The 12,713-nt window shown below is 45.1% G+C and overlaps 1 long non-coding RNA gene across 1 annotated transcript; it reads left to right on the top strand.

Annotated features, from left to right (window-relative positions):
- Positions 1 to 966: 966 nt before the first annotated feature.
- On the top strand, positions 967 to 5,847 carry LOC105997715. The gene is made up of 3 exons (XR_001175660.1): positions 967 to 1,036; positions 3,192 to 3,303; positions 5,784 to 5,847. It is a non-coding gene; the product is annotated as an uncharacterized LOC105997715 (long non-coding RNA).
- The last annotated feature ends 6,866 nt before the right edge of the window (positions 5,848 to 12,713 follow it).

Here is a 12,713-nt window from a genome sequence, read left to right as displayed (position 1 = left end):
GGGAGGGAGCTAGTGACAGTTAATAATCCTGGAGATTATTAATAATCCTGGGATCCTGGAGATTGCCCTGCTGCTCCTCCTACCCCCAAAAGCCAATGTCGCTGAGTCTCTTCTTTCTTCTTCTGAACTTGAGGTGCCTCCATGGTGTGTGTGTGTGTGTGTGTGTGTGTGTGTGTGTGTGTGTGTGTGTGTGTGTGTGTATCATTCTCTCAGTCAGATCAAGTCCCTTAACAAATGTCACCTTCCTTAAGAGGCCATTCCTGGCCCACATTTCCAGGCTCTTTGGGGTTCCAGTGTACCCCCTGTACTCTTCCAGGCTGTATTAGTCTTGTGTCAGCCTAGGTTTGCTGAGAAACAGATGCTAACATGGACCAGAAATACTAAATTGTGTTGGAGGAAACATATATGAGGAAATAAAAGGAGAAAACTTGGACATGACAGGAAAGCGGTTAAACTGCGATGAAGACTTGCTCCTAAGTTAAGGAGAGAAGGGAGGGAAGGGGTGAGGCGGAGAGGAGAGAGGGAAGACCTACACTACAATTCACCACAAAGAAAATTGCAGCCAGGCCTTTAAATGTCGTTCAAACCCTTCTGGGCGGGGCTGTAGACCCCACACCTGCAGCATTGGGATGGAAGAGGTTCATTCTCAGGACCTCCATTTTTTTTCAGTGCAATTTCCCTGTCTGACTTTCTGTTTCATATTTATTTGTTATTGTTCCTTAAGTTAAAATGTAAAGTCTAGAAGAAAGGCTATTCCTGGCCAACTCACAGCTAGACCCTCAGCTCCTACAATGAGACCTGATAAGTAAGAGAGGCCCCGTGCATATAATTTGGGTGGATGGGTGGATGAGTGAATGGCTAGAATAGGCCACAAATGAACTGTAACACAAAGGGAGACATCTCAAAGTTGTGTTACTAATCAAAGAGACTCAAGGGCATCTTTCTGTCTGGGGTTGTCTAGGGGGAAGAAAAGACTGCATCTGGAAGGCCCCCAAGGATGTGTGGGGAAGAGACCAGATTCCAGGGAGTCACAGAGGTAAGTGAGGGGGGAGGGGGACTCAGCCAAGAGCTTGACAGGATACAGCCCAGTTTGTTGGTCCAGGCTGAGAGACTTCAATTTGACACTAAAGAGAAGCAAATGGGTCGCCATGCAAAAAATGGAAAAATAACCTAACCTTAGAACACACACACACACACACACACACACTCACACACACACACACACACACACACACACTGGCCTCTTGTGTGTAGTCACTAATGATCTAGGTCCAAAGCTATCTTCACTGGTCCTCAGTCCATCCTACCCCACCCCACACAGACCCTCCCTGTGAGAGCAGTCTTTCCTGACTAAAGAGGTTGTAAAGCCAGAGTCTGCAGGTCACGTGGGGATATGATCGCACTGCCTGAGTATCACCTCAAAGTGAGGAGAGTAGGACTTTTGTGAACATGGGTATGGAAGTGTGGAAAGGGAATGGCTCCTTTGTGAAGTTCATATTGCAATCTAAAGTAATTTTCTCCCTGGTTAGAAGGAACAAAAGAGTCCAGAGGCTGTATTTTTTTTAATGCCTGCTCTTAGTTTACAAGGCTCTCCAAAATGCTTGGTATGACAAATTCAGCAGATTTCTATAAAATTAAACCGTAAAATTAAATGTACCTACTTAAAGGACCAGGAAATGCCAAGCGGAGTCTCCAAAGTCGCCTTGCCGTGTTGATTTGCTACACCATTTTCCTAGCCAAAGTTGTTGCAATACTCTAACTATTCTAATTTAAAAAAAATGGAATCCCAAAAAGACCAGTGGTGACCTCCAAAATTTAACAGCAGAGCACAGGACCCAGGGAAGGCCAACGCACTGGATGGATTTGAGATTATGGCAGCAGCTGGTTATGATCTGTCTCGCTGATCCACGAGGTGAAGGGCCCCCATCAGAACAGGAAAAGTCCCCCATGTGGACGAGGGGACAGATCAACCCCTTCCCCACCCCTGTCCCATCTTTCCCTTCTTTAAGCAAGGCACTACACATTTATCTGATGGGCACATGTAGAATTTATAGTAAGCTTTTATATAAGCCAATAAAGGTCTGAATAAACAATTTAAGTAGCACCAGGTAATTCCACTGAGGTGATGTAGCATTAGTGTCAGAGCCTTCGTTCCCATAATTCCCCGGGAGGGGCTACTCATTCAGGATCCCCAGACCTCATTCAATGCCCCAGACCTCAGGTGCTTGCTCCACAATAGGAGCACACAAGTTGTCTTGCACACATTTTTTACTGTCACTCTTGGTGGGCACACAGAAATGCTTGAGTGAACAGTTACTGAATTCTGACTCTGTGCTATACACCAGTGAGAAGATGGTCTCTCGCCACCCCCATCCCCCACCCCCCCACCACCGCCAAGAACTTACACAATAACAGAAGAGAAAAGCACTTAACCAAGGCACACCTAACATTCCATATCACTTAGAATGTTTCCAGGGTTGTTACAACATCTCACATATCCAAAACTCAGGAGGAGAAAGTTCCTGGTTGGTTGAGCATTTCAGGTTCAGTCGCTACATGATTTTCCTAGATTCCCTCCTCATAGTTGCCCACAGTCTCTCAGAACTATATCACGAGGCAGAAATTAAAAAGTACTCCTTCACGCTTACAGAAAAGACATTTTTTCAGGAATTCTTCAGCAGATTTCCCCTCTTATCTTTTTGATCCTATCTCCAGACCTTCATTCTGAAACAGGTTGGGAAAGTGTGTGTGTGTGTGTGTGTGTGTGTGTGTGTGTGTGTGTGTGTGTGAGCACGCTGGTTCTGGGGCTTGAACTCAAGGGTCTGAGCACTGTCCCTGACCTTTTGTGCTCATGGCTAGCATTCTACCACTTGAGCCACAACTCTACTTCTGGCTTTTTGGTGGTTAATTGGAGATAAGAATCTTATAGCTGTTCCTGCCTGGGCTGGCTTCAAACCACAATCCTCAGATTTTGACTTCCTGAGTAGCTAAGATTACAGGCATGAGCCACCAGCACCTGACCAACTAGTTTCCAGTCTTTTGAGACTTGGGTGACAGTGATAAATTCTTCCAGTGGGTAAAGAGGAGAAGGTACGGTTGCTGCAGTGTATCTGCATGCGTCACATACAAGGACAGAAGCATACAGAAAGCTGTGAGTGCATGGAGGAAACAGTTTTTAATCTGTTCTTCAGGTACAACTGAAGGATATCATGGTGGAAGAGTGAGGTGGACTGTGGTTCCACGAAATGGACCATCGTGAGAAAAAAAGGCTAAACTGTAGAAGATGAAGGCATGGGTACCAAGGTAATTAGAGCATCCACTGACAGGAAATACTCTTCAAAAGCATCTGGTCTGACCACAAAGGTCTCCAGAGCTGTGTGCAAGAGCTTGAACCTGCAATTTAGACAAGAGATGGCAAACCGGGAGGCTAAAAGCCAAGTACACTCTCCAGGTGTGCTCTCTTTGGCCAATGTACAATACTTATATTCCATGGCTGGCTGCGGGGAGCCACCTGCTGTAGCTGAGCGTTGAGGCCAGCTTCTCTCATGGATGGCATCAGTCTGATTCCTCGGGCTTTGGAGCTTACCTCTCCAAGGTAGGTTCTAGAGACCACTCGACAAGCTAATGGCTCTGCCAAGTCCCTATGATACACGGATCCCCCTGGCAACAGCAGGGAAATCATACTGACAAGAACCAGGTTTAAGATAGGAAGACTAGCTAGATGGCACATTCTTCAGGATTGATTCAAACCCACTTCATTTATTTTATTCATTTCTATAACTCTAGGATGGAGAAGTAGTTGAAGCCTCGCATGTAGCTAAGTCCAGAGGTAACATTACTAGTCTGCCTTTGCGTTACTATGACAGAATGCTGCTGGACACAACTTACAAGGAGAAGGTTTATGTTGTCTCAACATTAGGTATTTCGGTCCTTAGGCTCTGTCGATCGTGAGTCCACAGTCAGCAGAGCAATAAGGAGCCAAGAGCCTGTGGCAGAGGCCACTCACCAAATGACACATAGAAGGCAGTGAGAAGGAAATTCAGAAAGAGGCCAAAGCAAAATAGAGTCCTCAGTTGCATTCCTGTAGTGACTTGCTTCCTCCAACTGGGCCCCACCTCCTAATTTCCAGCAAGTTCCAGTAATGCCGTGGTATTTTGTATTCATCAGGGGATGAACTCATTGATTAGGTCAGAGACCGCAGCATCCATCACTTCCCAAAAGCCATCAACTCAAAATTAAGCCTCAGCATCCTGTAGTGGGTATTTCATCTTCACATGCTCACAGTATTTCTACCCTATGTGCCCATATATTTTGACTTAATTCTCAGGCAGGCCCCCTGTTCACCCAGCTCATAGTTCCCAGCCAGGGTGATCCCTAAAGCCAATTGTCTTCAAGAAAGGAGAGCTTCCTTCCTGACAATTCTAACCAAAGTCCCAGGGAAGATTTGGATTGGCTTAGGTGGGTCACATGACCACTGCTGAGGCAAAGCACAGCATTCATAGAAGGAGAACAACTTGTGGAGCCAGACAAACAGAAGTTGAAATGTCCAGGATGGCGTGGAAAAGAATAATAAAAGGGCTGGGGTGGGGGCAGGGAGAGAAGTCTGCAAAGGAAAAATGATCAGAGAATTAAAAGTAGACTTAGAATCAAAGAGAGCACAAACCAAGGAGGAAAAATTGAGTGGGTTATAATTTTGTTACAATAAAATACTGTAGTGCACTGTATTAATAAGGTAATGGACACTGGTGGCATGGCTTTTGGGGGGGTCATGGGGACTGGGGAGTTGCCAATGGGTCGAGGCATGCCCAGAAAAAGAGAAAGCAGAAACAAAACTGTAGACGACCTCAGAGCATTGACTGAAAGGAGAAGTAGAAATCGAGAGGCTATCGAGAAAGAAATAGAATCAAGGTTAAGCTATCCTAGACTAGTAAGGACTTGAGTTAGTAGTCTGAAGATGGAGAAAGCAAAGGCAGTTACTTTTTTTTTTTTTTTTTGGTCGGCCGTGGGGCTTGAACTCTGGGCCTGGGCGCTGTCCCTCAGCTGTTCAGCCCAAGGCGAGCACTCTACCACTTGAGCTACGGCGCCACTTCCGGTTTTCCTGTGGTTTATTGGAGATAGGAGTCTCATGGTCTCTCCTGCCCGGGCTGGCTTTGAACCGCGATCCTCAGATCTCAGCCTCCTGAGTAGCTAGGATTACAGGCGTGAGCCACCAGCGCCTGGCAGGCAGTTACTTTTAAAAGAAGATTGAGTTAAAAATAAATTCAACTGTTTGAAGCATCAAGGGAGAATAAATGGCAGCTGAAAGTTCCTGACGACTGTGTCTAAATCCCATTTTTTTTAAGTGTCCTTCACCTTCATGGTGATAGGAAAGCCTGCCAGCATCTGCTCCATCCATTCTTCTTTCATTCATGTCTTCATTCAACAATCAGCCATTCCCTGGCTAGGCAATAATAGTCCAGGTTAAGTGATGCTGAAGTCAACAAAGCTGGCAAAAAACTGGCTCTCAAGGGTATTGAATGCCCTCTGAGAGCTGAAGCCTGGCTGTCTCCCATCATCCTAGGATCAGATCCATGCACTGACTTCCAGCTCTTCCTGGGCCCATGGTGCTCTTTCTGGGCAGGGCCACCAAGGACAACGGGGTACTGTCTCCACAAGCTGGGACTTTGGCTCCTTGGATCACTCTAAACTTCCCAGCTTGCCAATTGCTCACCCATCACCTGGCAAAGGCCAAGTGTAGTTGGATCTTTCTCTTCCCTCATCATCTTATTTTTCTTTTCTTGTAGAACCCACAGGAGTGTAGAAAATAACAAAATTCTCCCCACCTGAAGCTGCCAGAAGAATTCCAAGATTAATAAAATTAATTCCTTGGCAACTCACCTGTCCATTCCTCTAGACTTCTCTGTACCATTGGGAAAATCAACCAAGGGTAGTTTCCTGCAGGAGGTGGAAATCCAAGACAGATAGTGCATTTGTCAGGGCATAGAGCAAGAAGACCATTGTGTAGACTATGGGTTAAGACCACCTGGGTCCCCATCCTAGTGTCTCCTCACATCAGCTTGTGACACCAAAGAGGAAACATGGATGGCAAACTGTCCTTCCTGAATCGTATTTCCCTCATTGGCAAATGGAAATGATCACGGTAACAACACCTACAGCAGAGCTGTGTGTGTAAGAAGCTCAGCTCAGGGACCATGTGGGCTGAGAGCTGGGGTGACTGGGGGAGGGGGGCAGGGGGAGAATGGTCCCCACATGAAATGAAAAGGGGTGGATTTTATCAAAGCAGAACTCCATACCCACTTAACAACCTTGCAAAACACTCCACCCAACGGTTCGCTCATTCCTGACCCACTTGGCCTCGGTGAGGACAAGGATAAAATGGATCTGACCACATCAGAAACAGAGGCTGGTACAGGTTTGCTTTTGGTTGTTGTCTGAGCCAATTGGCTTACTTCATCTGTTTAACGAAAATCTAGCTTTCTCTTAAAAACATAACTCAGTACAACTATTAGGCAAAATTATGGCGAAGTGTATTGGCTCCCCGCAAAACAGAAAATCAAGTGCCATCACGTGTGACCAGCCCAATGTTATCTTTTGCCAAGCAAGAATCCAAGAATCATGTTATCCTGAATGAAAATGACTAACGTATGATTATTTTCCTTTTAATCTTGTTTCCCAAGTGGACATTTACGTAGGATGGCGTGGTAACCCGTTGCTTCTGTGCCAAGCAGAAATGTCATAAAATCTGCCATCACCACGGTACCATCCCAGGATGGAGACTGAGTAATGGCCGAGTGGATGTGACTTGTATCTGGCAAATGCAATCAGGGCCGACAAGCACATTGGATGACTGCACACTGAGGGCTGATCTGGGTTTGGTTCCTTATATTGGTCAGATTCACCAGCTGCGTTCTGGTCTGCCAGTGACTGTGTGTTGCAGTGAGATGCGGCCGGTGAACCTTCCTGGCACTGTGGTTGGTGGATCCCCTGGGGATGGGGCCAAAGCTTGCTTTCCAGGACTTGCCCTGAAGTTGTTCTCTCCATTGTGTACCACTTTTTCTCGGCTCATTTCTTTTGGTAATATCCTGAAAGGCATTCTTCTGTGAGCTTCACACAGCCTCAGGCTGTGGCGGGTGAACACTCTGGAAGCTCAAAATCTAAAGGCGGTTTTCCAAAGCCACCTGTTGATGGGGGGAAGTAGGCGGGGAGATATGCAAGGTACTCACCAGCAGAGGGTCCTGCGACTTCATCTCCAGCTCTCACCACCACCACGCCCAGTCTCTGACACTGCGACCCCACACACACACTGGAATTGTCTCTGGGGGTGGAGTGTGTTATGGATTGGTTTGTGCCCTTCCAAACTGCCTGGGTTTTGTTTGTTTGTTTGTTGTGCCACTTCTGGGGCTTGAACTCAGGAGGCTGGGTGCTGTCTCTAAGCTCTTTGCTCAAGGCTAGTGCTTTACCACTTGAGCCATAGCTCTTTTTTGGTGGTTAATTGGAGATAGGAGTTTTAGACTTTCTTGCTCAGGATGGCTTTGAACTGTGATCCTCAGATCTCAGCTTCCTGAGCAGTTATGATTACAGGCATGAGCCAGGGCTAAACACCCCTCATTGCCACCCATGCCTCAGAATGTGATTGTATTTGGAAATAGGACCTGGATGGAGGTAATTAAAATAGAATAAAGTCATATGCACAGCCCCCAATTCAATATGACTAATGTCCTTATAAGAAAAGGTTATTCAGACATAACCAATTATAGAGTGGAGATCATGTGAAAACAGGGAGAGAATAATGCTCTACAAGTTAAAGAAAAAAATACTCAAGGAACTTTTTAAAAGAAAGAACCTTGTGTCAGGCACAGTGGCTCACTTCTGTAGTTCTAGCTACTCCAGGAAGAACAGACAGAAGTATTCAAGTTCAAGACCAGCAAGGACAAACGTTTGTGAGACCTCCATCCCCAAACCAAGTGGGGTATGATGGTACATACCTATAGTCACAGCTACTAGGAAGATGGAGGTAAAAGATCAAGGTCCAAAACTGGCTTGGGAAAAAAGCATGAGATACTATGTGAAAAACAATAAAAGGGAAAAGAAAAGAAAAACCACATGGCACATGACTCAAGGGGTAGAATGCTTGACTAGCAAACACGAGGTCCTGCGCTGAGACCCCAGTATGCAAGAAAAAAAAAAAAGAATCCTAATGGATGCCATACTTCTAGCCTCCAGAACTAAAACAAATCTCTATTGTAAAGCCGACTAGCCCATGACTCTGTGCTATGACCACCTCTGTCAACTTACATGAGCGCTCCTTCTCATGTTCAGAATAAGTAACCCTCCATTTCTGTGCCTTCATTCAAGACTCTGGCCACACCCCACCTGCCAAAGTAGAGGACCACCCCATTTTCCATCAAAGGTCCTGACTACAGTCAGGCCCTTTACCATCTTCTCTCCTGAGAACTCCACACTCTTCCTGATCCAGCCTGTTCTCCTGCCGGCTCTTCCCTCCACCATACCAAACGCAGCCCACGAACCTGCTTCACATGTGTACGAGGCCATGTGTAATGACACTGAACAGCTCTTGAGAACAGCTCTTGAGAACAGCTCTTGAGAACAGACTGCCAGGATCATTAGATTCTAAGGGAGACAGGGAAGAGTAAGACAGTGAGCATCCCCTTCCCACCCAGACTTCAAGCTAGAACCTGTCACTTTCAGGTAACAGCACAGAGCCAGGTTTAGAAGAACCTGGCTAAAATCTAGCTCCTCTATGTCCTATCTGTTCAAAAGAGTATTCTAAACTTGGGGGAAAAAAAAACAAAAGCAAGACAATGAGGTGCTTTCCAGTGTACATAGTCCTAGGCTTTCTACTGACTAGGCATTTTTCATCTCTGCAGAAGTTAACTTTCAATTTCTGGCCCAGTAGAGATGAAAATAATTTAACTCTGGTAGAAAAATTAACCCCAAAGGTTATGGTTTGTGGCTTTTTTTAAAAAGGTATTAACTAGTTTTCTATCTAACCCAGTAATCTTTCCATATTAACTTCATACATACTTCACTTCTTAGGTAGGGCTAACTGACTGTCTTACAGTTCTAGAAATCCAAAGCTACTTTTGCCCAGGCTGAAATCAAAGTACCAGCAGAGTATCTCTGAAGGGGCTAGGAGGATCTGTTCCAGGTTTTAGAAGCTGCCCACATACCTTGGCTCATGATCCCTTCATAGCTTATCACTCCACCCTTGGCTACTCATATTTTCTTCTCTCTCTCTCTCTCTCTCTCTCTCTCTTCTCTGTCTCTCTGTCTCTCTGTCTTTTTCTCTGTCTCTGTCTCTATCTCTGTCTCTCTGTTTCTCCCTCTGTCTCTCTCTTCTTTCTCCCTTTCTCCTCTCTCATAAGAATTCCTGTGATTCCATGGACCTATCCAGGTAATCTAAAATAATCTTCCCATCTCAAAATCCTTAGCTTTAGCACATCTATAAAGTCCTTTATACATGTAATGTAATGCCAGGATCAAAAATAGAAATCATTTATTTTGGCATTATTCCCCCTACCAGAGTTACCCGACATTTCCTTGCTAAATTGCATGCATACACCCAAATTCTCTAATACTCTGTTGGTAAATTTTAATTTCTTGCTAGTTCCTTCCTTCATTAGTGAGTTAAATAAAATCTTTAGTGTGGGGTTCTTTTCTCTCTGCATGTGTTTCGTGGCTCACATCTTTAAAAATTACACTTTAAAATAATTCTGTGACCCTAAGCAAGTTGCTTAACCTTCCCACCTTCACGTATCAGAGCTCCAGTGAGGACGGCAGTATTAAGAGCATTTAACTTTGGATTCGGCTTCTGCAGGAACTCAGTAAAACCATGCACGTGAGACAATTCACCCAGGCTTTGTGCCTCTTAATCCCTCAATAAATGGTACGTGCTGACCTTGTTGCTGATGTTGATGAGTTCTAGAACAAGCACTCTACTAGGCTCAGTATTTCCAGATCCCTGAAATGAAAATACTGAGCTGGGTACTCTCTATTGTCTTTTCCACTTCTCCCTAGTTTTATGATCAAGTCCATCAAACCAGTAAGTACTATTTTATTCAATTTGCAAAGGGCCAGTGCCACCGCAGCCCCTTCATAAAGGGGGGCGGGGGCTGGATTTGAATCTCTACTTGCCACCTTAGGTGAGGGGCCCCATATGACTTGCGTGCAACACACACGGAGACCCTGACTGGGATTTTGCAACTAAGACATGATGTGATAATCATACAAAGCCTTCTGCACAGTTCTCTAGAAAGAAGCAGAGGGCTATGACCAGAACTTGAGCAGAAAAGCACAACTTCAACTTGTCTTTGCATCTTCATACCACAATATGGCAAACGGCTCCAGACAATTGCAAGGAAACTTATTGCCATCAGTTAGAATTTCTACGCACATGCTCCTGAGTCAACTCTGCCCAAAACCCGACGTCCTCCCATTAACACCAACATTGCTTCCTGCCACGTGTATAGAGATGTATGGAGTTCTTTTTGTGAATGTTGTAGCCTACAGCTACCCAGGCGCTTTGCTACAGGATTGCTTGAACTCAGGGCCATGTTTACACTATAAATATGTAAATGTACTGGGTAAATATTTATGTTCACTCCACTTAAAAATATGAGAGAGAGAGAGAGAGAGAGAGAGAGAGAGGCTTAATGTAAGTAAAGCAGCCTTATTCAGAGTGTGGACTAAATAACCAGGTGCTGGTGGCTCATCCTATAATTTTAGCTACTTGGGAGGCTAAGAAAGGAAGGGTCACCGTTTAAGGTCAGCCCAAGGCAGAAAAGTTCACAAGTCTTCTTAGCAAACAGGGCACAGTAGCACACACCTGGCTTCCTACCAGCAATGGGAAGCCTAAGAATAGGCAAATCACAACCTAGCAGGAAGGGAGACTCTATCTCAATAATAAACCAACACAGAAAAGGGCTGGAGGGATGGCCCAGCAGTAGAACACCCACCCAGCAAGCCCAAGGCCCTGAGTTCAAATCTCACCAGAAAAAAAGAGTATGGACAGGATGGATAACACCTGTGTTATCTGAGAGCTCCTTGGAAATGCAGGATCTCAGGCCAAGCCAGACCTGCTGAATCATTACTTGTAATTAACAAGACCCACTAATGATCACAATGCATATTAAAGCAAGGCAAGCATGGTTTTAAGGAGTTGTGGACAGGATCAGAGGTTGACAATATCATTCTGACCTTCTTGGCAAGGAAGAGTCCCACCATAGCCAGAAACCAAGAGGAATGTCAGGAAAGGGAAGTTACTGAACTGTTCTTTCAACAACCATTTACTGCGAGATTATTATGTGTTCTGAGCCATGAAATAAGCTCTTGGCTTCTGGGCACGAAGGCTGGAGGCCTGGGAGAGCTGGTCTTCCCCAAGAACATGGACTCCTGACCTTTTAAACCTGCCAACTAGAAAGGCCTTCGTGCTGGAATGATCCTGGAGAGATGCTTGCTGTAAGCAAGAGCTAAGCTTCTAGATCCAGCCCTGGAACCTGGACAGGCACTTTTCTGAGTCTCCCTAACTCTATCTTGGAGATTCACACCCTGTGTCACCTCTGCCCAGAAGTCTCCCTTCCCTTCTCCAAGCCATAGGCTGGTCATAGTCTGGTCCTTTTCCCTTTAAATATGCAAATAACTGATGATTCACACATTCATTTATGTGCTCAATCACTGACTCAAGAAACCCTAGTAGCTCATGTTAAGGAAACAAATTGCATAGCCCAGGATTCAAGTGCAAGTTCCACAACTTACCAATTGTCATGTTCTTAGAAATATCCATTGCCACTTCTCTCTTGCAAAATAGAGACGTTAATGATTCTTTCCTCATGAGGCTATGTGAGAAGTGAGAGAAATAATCAAGCCAATCCATGAAAGTAGCTAGAGCGGTCAGTGTCACGCATATAGTAAGAATTCAATGTGTTTCAGTCACGATCACAATCATCTTCTGCCAGGCATTGCACTACAGGCTAGGAGTTCAGAGACTGGTATTCTAGCTAGGAAAACAGCATCTGTACCAACCAATTATACTTACAATGTTATTGGGTAAGAACTATTCCAAAGAAATGTGCACAATAGTATTTATTAGGGAATGAAGGATTTATTTGTTCGAACCATGAGAAGGCTGCCCAGGTGGGATATTTCAAAAGATCTTCCAATGGCTCTAGGAGTTTGTTCTGGTTATCTTGGGCTATGGTAATAAAACAGCATAAACAGAATGGCTTTTACACAAAGACAGTCATTTCTCACCACTGTGGATACTGAGAATTCCAAGATCAGGCTACCAACAAATTCAACATCTACTAAGTGTCAACTTCCTGGTTCACACCTTGTCTCTGTGCCCTCACACGGTCAAAGGGATGCTGGAACTCTCTGGGACCTGTTTTATAAAGGCACTAATCCCACTGATAAGGCCTCCACCCTCATGACCTAATCACCCCCCCGAAGAAATACTTCCTAAGACTGCCACCTTAGGTAGTTAGCAGGGCAACATAGAGATTGGGGCAGGGGGTGCAAACATCTGGTCCATAGCAGAATCATTCTCCAGATAGAAATAAAGGGAGGGACCCCCAGGTTGAAGTTGAGACCGAGAGGATGTTCATAAAGCTATGCCAACACACAGTGACTAGAATGGAAAGACACAGAGAAGAGTCATAGCAGGCCAAGCGGGAGAAGCAGAAGGTCTATAGGAG

The sequence above is a fragment of the Dipodomys ordii genome, unplaced genomic scaffold, assembly GCF_000151885.1.
Source record: "Dipodomys ordii isolate 6190 unplaced genomic scaffold, Dord_2.0 Scaffold151, whole genome shotgun sequence".
In the NCBI taxonomy this organism is placed as follows: Eukaryota; Metazoa; Chordata; class Mammalia; order Rodentia; family Heteromyidae; genus Dipodomys; species Dipodomys ordii.
Note: the sequence above shows the minus strand (reverse complement) of the source record. Positions and strands in the feature narration are given on the sequence as shown.